The sequence below is a fragment of the Pipistrellus hanaki genome, assembly GCF_964339955.1.
Source record: "Pipistrellus hanaki genome assembly, chromosome: 5".
Classification (NCBI taxonomy): Eukaryota; Metazoa; Chordata; class Mammalia; order Chiroptera; family Vespertilionidae; genus Pipistrellus; species Pipistrellus hanaki.
Window position 1 is genome coordinate 66736738 of NC_140507.1, and position 12370 is coordinate 66749107.

The window sequence follows — 12370 nt, forward strand, 5'->3', positions numbered from 1 at the left end:
GACCTGGAAGAAGGTCTGTTTTCTGCCCCACTTCTGGCTTCTTACCTAGCCCCTCTGAGCCTCCGTTTCCTCATCTGTAAGCAGGAAATGCCCCCTCTGCCTGCTGGGCCCCTCTGGCAGTGGGCACAGGTTGGGCACTGGGTAGTGGGAATTGCTGCTGGTGGTTTGAACTCCAACCCCTGTGGGTGGAGTATGAGCTCTGGGCTCTGCGGTGCCAGACGGGGGTTCTCCACGCAGGCAAATCGCTGACAGTGGCAAAGCCACGTTGCCATGCTTGTGGGAACACTGCTTAGGTTTCGAGGGAGAGAGAGAGAGAGAGAGAGAGAGAGAGAGAGAGAGAGAGAGAGAGAGAGGAAGAAAGAGAGAGAGAGAGAGAGAGAGAGAGAGAGGAAGAAGAGAGAGAGAGAGAGAGAGAGAGAGAGAGAGAGAGAGAGAGAGAGAGAGAGAGAGAGAAAGAGAGAGAGAGAGAGAGAAAGAGAGAGAGAGAGAGAAAGAAAAGGATATTTGGATTTGGTTTCGCCTAGGGTTTGGCCCACCGTGTGGGGGGTGGCCACTCTGGTCCAGGTCTGGGCGGGGAACGTGCAACTAGCGGGGCGTTAGGACCCGGTGCGGGTCTCCCGACCCCGAGCCCAGGTCCCAGAGCCGAGGGAGGAGAGGCTTGAATGGGAGGCTGGAGGGGATCGGGCTGAAAGGGCTGCCCGCGGAATAGCTCTGCCGTCGCCAGGCAACCGTCCTGACGCAACGCAAAAAAAAAAAAAAAAAAAAAAAAAAAAAAAAAAAAGTCCCTTAAAAAAAAGAATAGTGCTGAGAATTCACGGGAGCACGAGAGAAAGAGAAGCAGGAGCCGGCTTAGCCCCCGAGGCCGGGCCAGAAGCTGCGGAGCCGGGGAGCCCGCGTCGGGAGCTGGAGGCGGGGACCTCGGTGACACCCCTGGAAGGGGCCTCTGAGCACCCCGGAAGGTGGGTTTGCGGCCGGGGCGGAGACGTTCCCAGGGCTGAGAACCGGGCTGGAGTGTGTGGCTGTGGCCCGGTGCGGGCAGGGAGGGGGCTCGGGGCGCGCAGGTCTCCAGGGCGGCAGGGGCGGGAAGCAGCCTGCCGGGACTTGCGGGAGCACCGATCTCAGGGTGCCCTTAGGGCACACCCCACCTCACAGGCCTCTGGGACTCTTCCCTGGGGGGGGGGGGGGGGGCGTGGGACAAGTGGCTGGACCCCATCTCCCAAATCACAGCTGGCCACCTCCAGGGTTACGATCTGCGTGGAGATTTGGGGAACCGGGTCTGAGAGGGAGGAGCCCCCCACTCAGCCCCTCCAGGTCTACTCCCAGACCGCTGGTCATCTCCAAGCCCACCCTGTCCTTTCTGTCTACTTCAGACGCAGCGACAAAGTTCCTGCCTCGAGCTGCATTTGTAACTCAGGAGACGTGACCAACCCACCGAGGGTGCTTGGGCCCAAGGGTGCTCTGCAGGGCTGAGGCCCAGGTGATCAGGGGGAAATGCACAGCCCAGAGGGCCGGCAGGAATGGGCAGGTAACCCCCTAGGTTGGGTCACTGGGAGAGCGCAGGAAGTTCTATAGTCCCCGGGAAGTGAGCAGGTGTCTCCTTCCACCAAGGCAGGAGGGATATTCTGCTTTAAAAACTACAACAACAACAACACACACACACACACACACACACACACACACACACACACACACACCCTATTGCCTGCATCTGGTTTTCATTCGCCTTGGTGTGTGGTTCCTCCTGAGAAGGTCTGGAAGGCAGGTTGGTTTCCACAAACCCCCAGCCATTCCAGGTGGGATGAGCCCAGGTTCCCATCCACAGGGCCATCCCCAACGTGCTCAGGGAGGCCAGGCTCTGAAGCAGCTTCCCTTCTGACCCAGGCGGTCCTGCTGCCCGGCAGGCACAGCCGGGGAGGGCAGAGCGCTAGGCAAAGTCCCGAGAGAGCAGAGGTGGCCACACTTCTCTGGCCTGACCGCATCCACGGGGTGGGAGCTGCTGCCAGCATGTCTGAGGGGCTTGGCAAAGCATCCAAGGGCTGTATTTAGAGGGGAAAGATGATAACTCTTCTGTTCTGAGTGCATTTACCTAGCAGGCACTGCTGGAGATGCCTTCACATCTGTTGGTCATTTTATCTTCACAATTGCCCTTCCAGGGGACATAATATCCCCATTTTGCCAGCCAGGCTGGAGAAATGTAGTAACTTGGTGCAGTTCATGTGGCTGATGAAGACCAGAGAGTCATTCAACTTCAAGTGCCTGACTCCTAAGACAGTGTGGCTTGAAGGATGGCTGCTTAGCAGATCCAAATAGAGAGACCTAGACAGGGGTAGACACCAGTCTCACTCAGAGCTGTGTGACTGGCTCATCCTGTGACCTGGGAAGGTTCTTGCCATCTCCAGAGACCCTGAGGAGCCAGGAAAGCCATTTCTTGTATCAAGAGTCTGAAAGGCTCTGTAATCGGGCCTGGCTTGCTTCAGCCCTGCTGGCCTGAAGCAGAGAGAAGGGTCCATCCCCTCCCCCCCTTTTTCTCTTGCCCATCTGAAGACCTTCCAAGTTCTCATCTCTCCTTGCTCTCCCAGTTACATGCATGGATTTCCACTAGATGATCAGTCCCACCTCCATATTTACCAATGTGGCCTCTTATAGGAACTCTGGCCGGGAAGTAAATTAAGGCAGAGCCTAAGTGTTTCCTGAGGTAGATCCACAGGCCAAAGAGGAAGAAACTGCTTGGTGGGCAACTCACACACTTGGGTAGTTTTCCATAGGTAAATTTTGCCAGGGAAACACTCCCTTGGCCCTATACCAGTATCCGGAACTCCCAGAACCCTCTGGGGCTGTGTTCTCCCCACAATGGCGCTTTGCTTGACTGGGAGGTTGAGCTATTTGCAAAGGTAGAAAATGAGTGGTAATCTGAGCAGTTTGCTTTCTGGTTTACAAACTAGGGTGGGGGAGTCCTCAATCATGAATTGGAAATTCTTTAGGATTAACCAGGATGGCTCTTAAAATGCAAATGTAACCTAAGGGAGGGGAATAAGGAAGGAAAGGCGCATTCTGAAGCAGACCTAGAAGGGGTGAGGCTGTGTTGAATGAGGGCAGTGGGTACATGGGAGCAGGTGAGACTGGGGGTAGGAAAGAGGCTCAGAAGGGAGGGGACATGTAAGGGGACTGGCTAACTTTTTGATCAGCCTGCAGAATCTGAGCTGCCGACTTGAGTTGGGAAGGCTACAAATATGAGCTTCTCCATGATTAGGAGAGTGGCCCTGGAGCATGGAAGCCCGCCACTTCCCCGTCTTTATCCTTCCTCTCCCCCAAGACACACACAGTTCTCTCACAGATGAGGAAGGAAAAAAGGGAGAAGGAAGGTGGGCAAGAGAACTCAGAGGCGTGGGTTGCCTCATGCCCATCTTACCTCCTCCTGAATGCTGCCTGACCTTCCCACCTGCACTCTGCAACAAAGCTCACTCATGAGAACCTCCTTGGAGAAGGGAGTGCAAAGAGCAGCAGCCCATCTCCCAGTGGGCCCTGCCCATCAAGAAAGGGCTCTCCTGTCTGTAGTGATAGAGGGGTAGTGAGCTCTCCAGCATCAGGGGCCTCTTCACACTTGGGTCCCTGCCCGGAAGCATTTGCAGAGCCCCAGGAAGGTGTGGAAGTTCAGTTCCTCCCAGGGTGCAAACAGAGCCCCATTTCTTCAAGGCAATTTCTCTAGTATGGCCAGAATTTCTCGAGTATGGCCGTTACCAACTCCCACACGTGGACCAGGGTGTTCTGGTCCAAGTGTGGGAGTTGGTAATGGGTCCCCAAAGACTTCCTCATAGGGCTTGTCCTGTGGGAACTAGAAGGGAGGAACTGATTTTCCAGATACATAATGGGCCCAGACAGTGACCTCTGCCTCAGCCACAGTTTCAGGGTTTCTTGAAGACTGAGCAGCATTTCCTCATTCCAGAAAGCCAACAGAGCCTGTGAGTGTGACCCAGTGGGACCCGGAAGGCCAAATGGAGAATTCTCAAGGGGATGAGTACCCAAGAAGGTTCTGGATCATGATCCTGAACTGGAGGCCAGAGAGGCCCTGGCACCCATGACCACCAGTTAAAACTGGTGCTACCTCCCTCTCCTGTGAGCATTGATTGATGGGTGCTATGCTCTGGAGACAGCATCCTACTGTGAACTGACCTGAGTCCATTTGGTCACAACTCTCAGGTTTTGTTGTGTTTGGTTTCTTTGTTTGACAGCAGCCATGGAAAACTTTGAGGATGCAAAGGCAGATCTCATTATCAAGTCAAATAAAAGCAAGCCTTTGACCAAATTCTGCCACATATGCAAATATTTTCTGAGCAGCTATTTATTTGCACAGGGGTCCAGCGGCGCTCACACAGTTTGCTCTGTGGGCTAGTCGAAGCCATCTGCGTCTCTAGATGCCCTGACCACACATCCCTTGAGGCCTCACTGCATTCTTTCCACCTGCTCTTACGAGAGTCAAGTGTGTCTCAGAATTCATTTGGCCAACCCACATGTCTTGAATACCTCTGCCTTCACCAAGGAGAATGCGTTTCTAATGTTTATTCTGCTAATTATCAAACGCCTGGCACTGAGCCGACAGAAAGACAGCTAAAGTGCTGGCCACAGTCCACTGGTGTGGGGTGGCAGTGTTATGAGAGGCCAAACTAAGAATGTGCATACAGTCTACTTCATTGGATCCTTCCAAAGCTTTGAGGCAAGTTTCATTATGATCCCCAATTCATGGGTGAGGAACCTGAGAACTATAGGGTTAAATCAATGACCCAAGGTCATAGAATTACTAAGTGTTCTTAGTAATGTGGAAGGAGGTCACAGGTCCTGCTTTCTGTTCTGCTTGTGCAGTGCCTGAGCCAAATGTCCCTTCCAAGCCGGGTGCTCACAGGGGTGAGGGTGGGGGTGGAGGACAGGGAAGGCTGGGCTGGGCTGCATCTTGGGTGAGTGGTGGGCAGCGCCAAGTGTTGCTGGTGAGGCTGAGTCCAAGCTGGAACCACACTCAACTCCCTATCCTGGAGTCATTAGGACGGGGCCCTGCCCCCACACAGAGAAACTCCAAGGGCCCTTGAGCCGCCTGGGAGGCCGGCAGGTCCAGACAGAGTATGAAAGTGAAGTGACTTGCGTGAGCACGGAGCACATCAGGAGCTGCTTAGGAAGTCCTTGTGAAACCATTGAGTTCGGAACTTGCAGAGTAAGAGAGAAAGCCAGTCATCAGAACAAACCCACTTGAGCTGGGTGGGACTTGTTGATTCTGCTCATTTGAAGTTGGAGCCAATTATCCTGTGGATTGGGATAAGTCCTAAATCGGTTTTGTTTGGGGGAACTGAGACGAATGCCAGTCAGGAGACACTTTGGTAGCCCCCATCCCACTGCGGGAGGATGGCGCACCCTGAGCTGTGAATGGTTCCGCAAGTTTCAGCCAGCTGTCCCCCGTTCTCATAGCCAGAATACCGGCTCAAACTGTGTCTCCTTTGACCTCTGCAAAGTGCTTTAAAGGCCACCCTGAGTCTACTTTCTGCTCCCTGGTCCCTGCTGCCATGGCCTTTGGACAGAGAGTGACTATGGGATGGCCACGGGCTGCCTCTGCCCTTCCCGGACATCTCTGCCTTGTCAGGTGTTTTCATGGAGAAAACCTTGCTTCATACTTTTCCTTTCCCAGGGCTGATTCCGTGACTCCCCGCCGGACTCTCGGATTCCCAGGCGCCTTTCTCTCGCCTGTCAGAGCAGAGCAACCCTTTCCCAGGGCCTCACAGCCTTGCAAAAACCACAGTGGCAGAGACTCTGGGTAGCCCGCAGCCCCCTCCCTGCAGCAGCCTGCACTTTCTCCTCTCCTTTCAGAGGCAATAAATTAGATTAGATCTATGGCTCCCGGGAGCCAGGATATTCCCCCCTCTCACCCCCCCCCCCACCCCCAATCGGGAACACAACTTTTTCTTGGTGATTTTCTCGGCAAATTCTCTCGCTGGGCAGAATGATGGGAAAGGTCTCCATGTTCCCAGCCTATGGCGGAGGCCTGTGAATCTGCTCTACGCACCCATCAATTATTCAGCACAGACTGAGCGCTCTGAATGTGCAAAGGTCTTAACAAGTATTTTTTATAGATTCTAGCCTCACGATAGCTCAGCAAGACAAAGCAAGGCCTCCCTGTATTCTAGACAACAGAAGCTCAACCTGGAACCAAGATCAACCCAAGCCAGCCAGCCGCACTAACGGTGCTGGGTGGCCCTGATAAGTCTGGTGACTTCTTTGTTTTGTGGTTGTTTCTCCCCAGCCCAGAGCTCGTGTGTGTGTGTGTGTGTGTGTGTGTGTGTGTGTGTGTGTAGGAGGGGATCTCTATACTGCAGTGTGATTTCAAAATGTTAGCGATTGCTCTTGCTGTTTCAGGTGTGGAAACAGATGTTTTGAATAAGCTGAGGTGCAGCCATTAGCACAGGATGTTGCAAAGCCACCTGCACTGAGAGACACCTCCAGGAGTACAGGTGGGTTGGTGCCTCTGCCTCTGCTCCTGGTGGGTGTGTGACGAGGTGACAGAGTCTATGCTGTGCTTTAGAGTCTGTGCTTGGGGTACAAGGAAGTGGAGAGGCCATTGCACCAAAATGCATTTCTGAGGGAGAGAAGTAGGAGCTTTCGAGGGGAAGTGAGTTGCCATAGTAACTGAAGGTGGGATGGGGCCCTTGGGGCTGTCTCCCAGGCCAGGAGCTCTCCTCTCGCCTGCCCTTGGCTGGGTGTCCAAAAGGGTTGTCTCAGTCCCCTCTCCCAGCAGTAGTGCGAGGACCCTGGGTGAGAGGTGGCCTGGGGCTGCCTGGAGCAGGAGAGTCAGGGGGAGTGAGGAGCTTTCTCCATGAGGCTGAGAAAGTTGGACCCTGGAAACCCCAGGCTTAGATCCTTCCAGCTGAGCTACCTCAGCTGAAAAGACACCCTGTTTCTGTGTGTCTATATTTAAATCCTATGAAAATATCCAGATGGCCTTGCTTGGCCACGGGTTCATCCAATAGACCAGTCACTCTTGCCAGAGTAAGACCTAAAAGGAGTGTCTGTCTGGGTCACATGAGTGTTCCTGGGGGTGGCAGCAGTGGGCAGGGCGCTATAACTCAGTCCCTTTAGGTCACCTGAAACGATACAAGGGCGGTGCCCAGAGGGATGCTAAACAGACATAGCTGACCACCTCACAGGTACATCAGAAATGTAACTAAGTCATGCAACTCAGGGAGACCAGGGTCAGTACCCAAGACTAATGTAGAAAAGTGCTAAAATTTTGTTTGGAAAGGAAGTGATCAGTTCCACTCAGAAGAGCAATGACTGTAGAATGAGGTGGTGAACTAGGCTCGAAGACTTAGTCAAATTCAAACATGAGTTTATGGGGAAAGGATAAAGCATAGAGTTTAGACCAGACTCCCCCAAATCCCTGCCTTCCTTCCTCCCCCCAAGATCAAGACTCACTAGAAACATCTTGATCTTGCAAGTCTTACCCATGAACTTGCAGGAGGTCTTCTGGGCAGGAAACCACCTGGATGTGTGAATTATTCAGGCTGGGATTTGTTCACTGATGCACAGCATTGCAGTCTCCAGCGTTTATTGAACATCTGCTGTTTGCAGAGGCCTGTGCTCAGGACATAAAAGATAAAGTAATGCCCTTTCCATTGAGGACCTAGACATCTGGCCAAGGAGACAGGACACTCTCACAGTTCAAGGTTGTACAGGCTGGTGAGCCATGAGCATCATGGAAGTCAGTGCCAGAATTCAGACAAGGAATGGCCTGGAAGGTGGGGTGTCTTTGAGGGCTTAGGAGACGAGGCAAGACTTCAGTTAAGCCCTAAAGCAGAGTTTTAGAATTGGTGAGGAGCAGGGAGATCCCATATGGGCCAATGACAAACCAAGGGATAAAAGTTGTCCTTTATTCATTCATCAATTCAATCATTCATTCATTCATTCAGCAAGTTTACTGAGCACCTATTCTGTGCCAGGCGCAGCAGTAAACACGAGAAAGTTACTGTCCTCAAGGGGAAGTCAGGTGATAGAGCCAAGGATTGAGGGCAGGGAACATAGCCTAGAAGAAATGGCCAGATTCTCACAGTGGTTTGCTGCCGGGACAGGAGGAATAATCCATAGCTTCCAGGAAGTGGAAAGAGGAGGGGTCTCCTTTGTGGGCAGCATGCAGCCCCGCAGGTGTGCTCTTCCCTGAGGTGTAGCTCAAGGGCACATCTGGGAAGACCCCACTATCATGTGCACTCTTCACACAACCCCCCTTCTCTCACTAGCATCTCCGCTGCACATCATAACACACACGCAGCAATGTAACCCGCCCCATCCCCCCACCTATACACAAGCACACACAACATCCCAACACAATTCTCTCCCACCACACACACGTAACTGGTGCCAAGGGTCTGGTCTCTGGATGTCCTTCCCCCGTCTTAGGCACTCCCAGTACCAGCTCTGACCAATATCTGGAATAAAGATGAGCCAGGATAGATGATCTGTGTAGAGCCAGACCAGCGGGTATCTCCTCCTGCTTCGGTCACCATGGCAACCTCTGATGAGGAGAGAAAACACAATTTCTGGAAGCTCCTGGGAGCTCCCTGGCTCCAGTGGGCAGCTCTGTGGGGTGCAGGCTTGTGTTCCCCATCCTCTTGGCCCCAGGCATTAGTGCTCCTGCAAGTCTGTGGAACACAGGCGGGGATTTCACTGCCTCCATCCACCACCGCCGCCGGAGGTCAGTCCTGAGTCCTGGCCCTGAGCTCCCTCTTTCAGTTGAGTATCAGGGTTTATGAGTAAACCCAGACCAGAAAGCCTGCCTTGTCACAGCTCAGGCCGAATGACCCCACATCCCCTGGGTGGGGGTGGGGGTGGGGGGGAGGTGGCGGGGAGAGAAAGCATTATCTGCTTTAGAAAAGGAAAGAAAGTGACTACAGTGTGAGTGTGGCCTGAGCCACCCTGAATTTCTTTCCATTTATAAAACAGGTTCTAGTCCATGGAGCCCTTCCCTCACTCTCATGGCTCTGCAGGTGGATGCTGCATCACCCCATTTTCAAAAGAGGGGCAGAGACCCAGGCAGTGAGGCAAGGTGACTCCCCAAGTCTCACTGCTCCCACTGGGAGTGGTTCTGGTCTCAGAATGCAGACCTGCAGCCTGGGGAGCTGGGGTCCCCCTTTGATCTTAGGTAGGAGGTGGGAGGTGGCCCGGCCTGGCTAAGACTGGGAATTACAGTGGGGGCTCCAGCTGCCTTTCCTGCAGCCTTCTGACTGCCCCTATGCCCCCTTACCGCCCCTTTCCCCCAACCCCCAAGCACTGGCTAAGGATAGGAAAGATGCTGCTTGTCCTTAGGCCACTCCTGAGCTCAGGGAATGACTCTCTCTAAGGAGGGTTTGAGGCTAGTGACACAGGCAACACACTCAACAGAGACACTGGATTTCAGGAGTGAACCCTGACCTGGCTGAGGAGCATGACAGCCACAGAAGGGGGTAAACACACAGAGGTGGCAGAAGGCTCAGCAGCAGACAGAGCCAGAGGCACTGTCCCCCAGGAGCGGGCCCGCTGCTGTGGTCTGTCTCCTGCAGGAACATTTGTGCTATGAAGAATTGCCCTCCTCTGGTTAAGGATCCTGCAGGAGGCAGGCCTGGGGGGATGGGATGACTGCCTGCCCTCATGTGCCCACCATTGCCTACTATCTGCTCTTCTGTTGCTGGAAGCAGGGCCAGCCTGGACTATAGGCAGGGCCTCACATGCCTGTGCAGAGCAGTCTGTGGCTCCTCTACTGAGCGTACTGAGTGTACTCAAGGAGACAGGACACTCTCACAGTTCAAGGTCATACAGGCCGGTGAGCCATGAGCGTCATGGAAACCAGTGCCAGAATTCAGACAAGGAATGGCCTGGAAGGTGGGGTGTCTTTGAGGGCTTAGGAGACGAGGCAAGACTTCAGTTAAGCCCTAAAGCAGAGCTTTAGAATTGGTGAAGAGCAGGGAGTTCCCAAATGGGTCAATGACAAACCAAGGGATAAAAGTTCCCCTTTATTCATTCATCCATTCACTCACTCACTCATTCGTTCAACAAGTTTACTGAGCCTAAAACCAGAGTGTGTGAATTTACACACAAGGACCCTTGACTGGCACTTCTGCTGGAAGGAAGAGTGTAAGTTTACATGCATGAAGTTGTTATGTCCTCACCAAGCACTGCGTGTAGTCGACTGTAAATTAGGAAACATAGCTGTGAATGCAGATGGACTCCCAGCAAAAGCTTCTTTAAGAGGACAATGGTCACCACCCCGTGGTTCTCCCCGGAGGTGGCACCAGCCCCTCTAAAGGGCACATGGAGTCATGAGAAGGGGGTCACGCTGTTTTATGCCACTGCTCAGCCCTCAGTTATACATTTTGCCTCCCCAAATGGATTGTATGTTCTCCCTCCTTTCAGCCAGGGCTCTTGGTTGTAAGCATCAAAAGACAACATTATTGTAAGGTATTCACAGAAGTGGCAGGAGGTAAAGACTCAAACAGGCAGATCCAGGGCTGCTGGGAAAACAGGCGGGCAGCCCTGTAAATGAAATGACCCTCTGAGACCAGTTCAGTGGGGTGCTAGGTTGTTACCCACACAGCACCCCAGACCACTTTTAACACCAGGAATGTGAGTTTCCACACCAACTAACGGATTCTCTGGTTCTCTGCAGCCACCAACTGGGTAGCCTACAATTTAACTCAGTTTGACACTGTCCACCTCAAGCTGGCATCAGATTCGCCAGTTAGGGGCTCAGTCCCACTAGGCTGTCCCCCACATCACACATCAATCGCAAGTCCCAGGATGTCACCTGTATTTCTAAGTGACTGGTTATCAATCAGGAATCGCCCACAACCCCCTCCTGAGATTCAGTCGTTTGTGAGAATGGCTCACAAAACTCAGGGAAACATTCCCTTATATTCACTGGCCAGGTGAAGAGGTCCTACATAGGACAAGGTGTGGGGGAGGGTGCAGAGCTCCCACGCCCTCCCAGACATGTTGCCCTCCCAGCACCCCCTGTCTTCCCCAACCTGGAAGCTCTGAACCCCTTCAGTTAGGCTGTTTTTGGAGGCCTCATTAGATAGAAATGATCTATCACCTCGTTATTTCCCCCTGGCCACTGGCCCTATCCTGAGGGACTACCCAAATGTCAGCTCATTAACATGAGCTGTAGTGAGGGCCAGAGAGCCTTGCTATGAGTAACAAAAGATGCTGCTTTCATTATATCAGTATGCAGCTGTCCCAGGAGCTGGGACAAAAAGCAGACATTATAACAGAGGTTTTCTTATCAGTCTCGTCACCTAGAAGATCAAAAGGGTTTTAGGAGCCCAGCCGTGTTTGTTCAGTGGTTCAGTGTCAACCTATGAACCAGGAGGTCACCCATTGATTCTGGGTTAGGGCACACGCCCAAGTTGGTGGCTCAATCCCCAGTAGGGGGCGTACAGGAGGCAGCCAATCAATGATTCTCATCATTGATGTTTCTATCTCTATCTCCCTCTCTCTTCCTCTTCTCTGAAATAAAATATAAATATAAATACAAAACGTAAATATATATTTTAATATGTGTATATATTTTAAATAATATATATTTATATAATATATATTACTTATATATTATTTAAATATATTATATTTTATTTAATATAATTTAAATAATATTTAAATAATATATATTATTTAAATATATATAATATATATTTAAAATATATAAAAATTACATATATATATTTTAAAGGGTTTTAGGAACTCTGTCTCAGGAACTGGGGATAGAGACCAAATATATTTCTCATTATATCACAATAACAGACCCCCAACAGACCTTTACCAGGGATGACTTAGCTAATCCCACTTTCCCAGCAGGTCACATCTGCCTCTGAGACTGGATATGGCCACAAATGAACCCCACCTGACCCTCCATTCTGCCCTCACACACCAGATTCAGAGGCCTGGGCCTGGGCATCTGATTGGCCAAGTTCAACTCACATGTTTGCACCTGGTTGCCAGGGCACCTGGTGGCCAGAGAGGAGGAAGGATGTGATCCTCTGGTTTCAGAGGGCCCATGTCCTGCCTGTTTGCTCTCCCGAACAAAACAGGGAGCTCCCTACAAACAGTAAACGGCAAACAAACAAAAGACAAATATCAACAAATACTGGCCATGTTATTCTATCTTCTTTGTCCAACACATGCTTATGTTGGCTGCAAGTGTCAGAAACCCAGTCAAAGAAGCTTAAGCAAAGAGTGTATATAAGCTATAGAATCAAGGTCAGGTGGTGGCTTCCAACAGGGCTGAGGGCCTCCGGCTATCTCACCTGCTTGGCTTGGTTCGTCAGGCAGCCCCTCTGCCTGTGGTGAGCGAGATGGTGAGCCAGCAGCC

At 52.0% G+C, this 12370-nt stretch overlaps 1 protein-coding gene across 2 annotated transcripts in view; it reads left to right on the forward strand.

Annotated features, from left to right (window-relative positions):
* The first annotated feature begins 447 nt into the window (after positions 1-447).
* The window catches only part of FAM167A (family with sequence similarity 167 member A), a 35845-nt gene continuing 23922 nt past the window's right edge, over positions 448-12370 (forward strand). The window contains exons 1-2 of one of the 2 annotated variants that reach the window (XM_084886498.1): positions 448-959; positions 6394-6488. The gene's annotated coding sequence lies outside the window, so the exon portion shown is untranslated. The remainder of the gene's footprint in view (positions 960-6393; positions 6489-12370) is intronic. The other variant, XM_084886497.1, reaches the window with a different exon arrangement.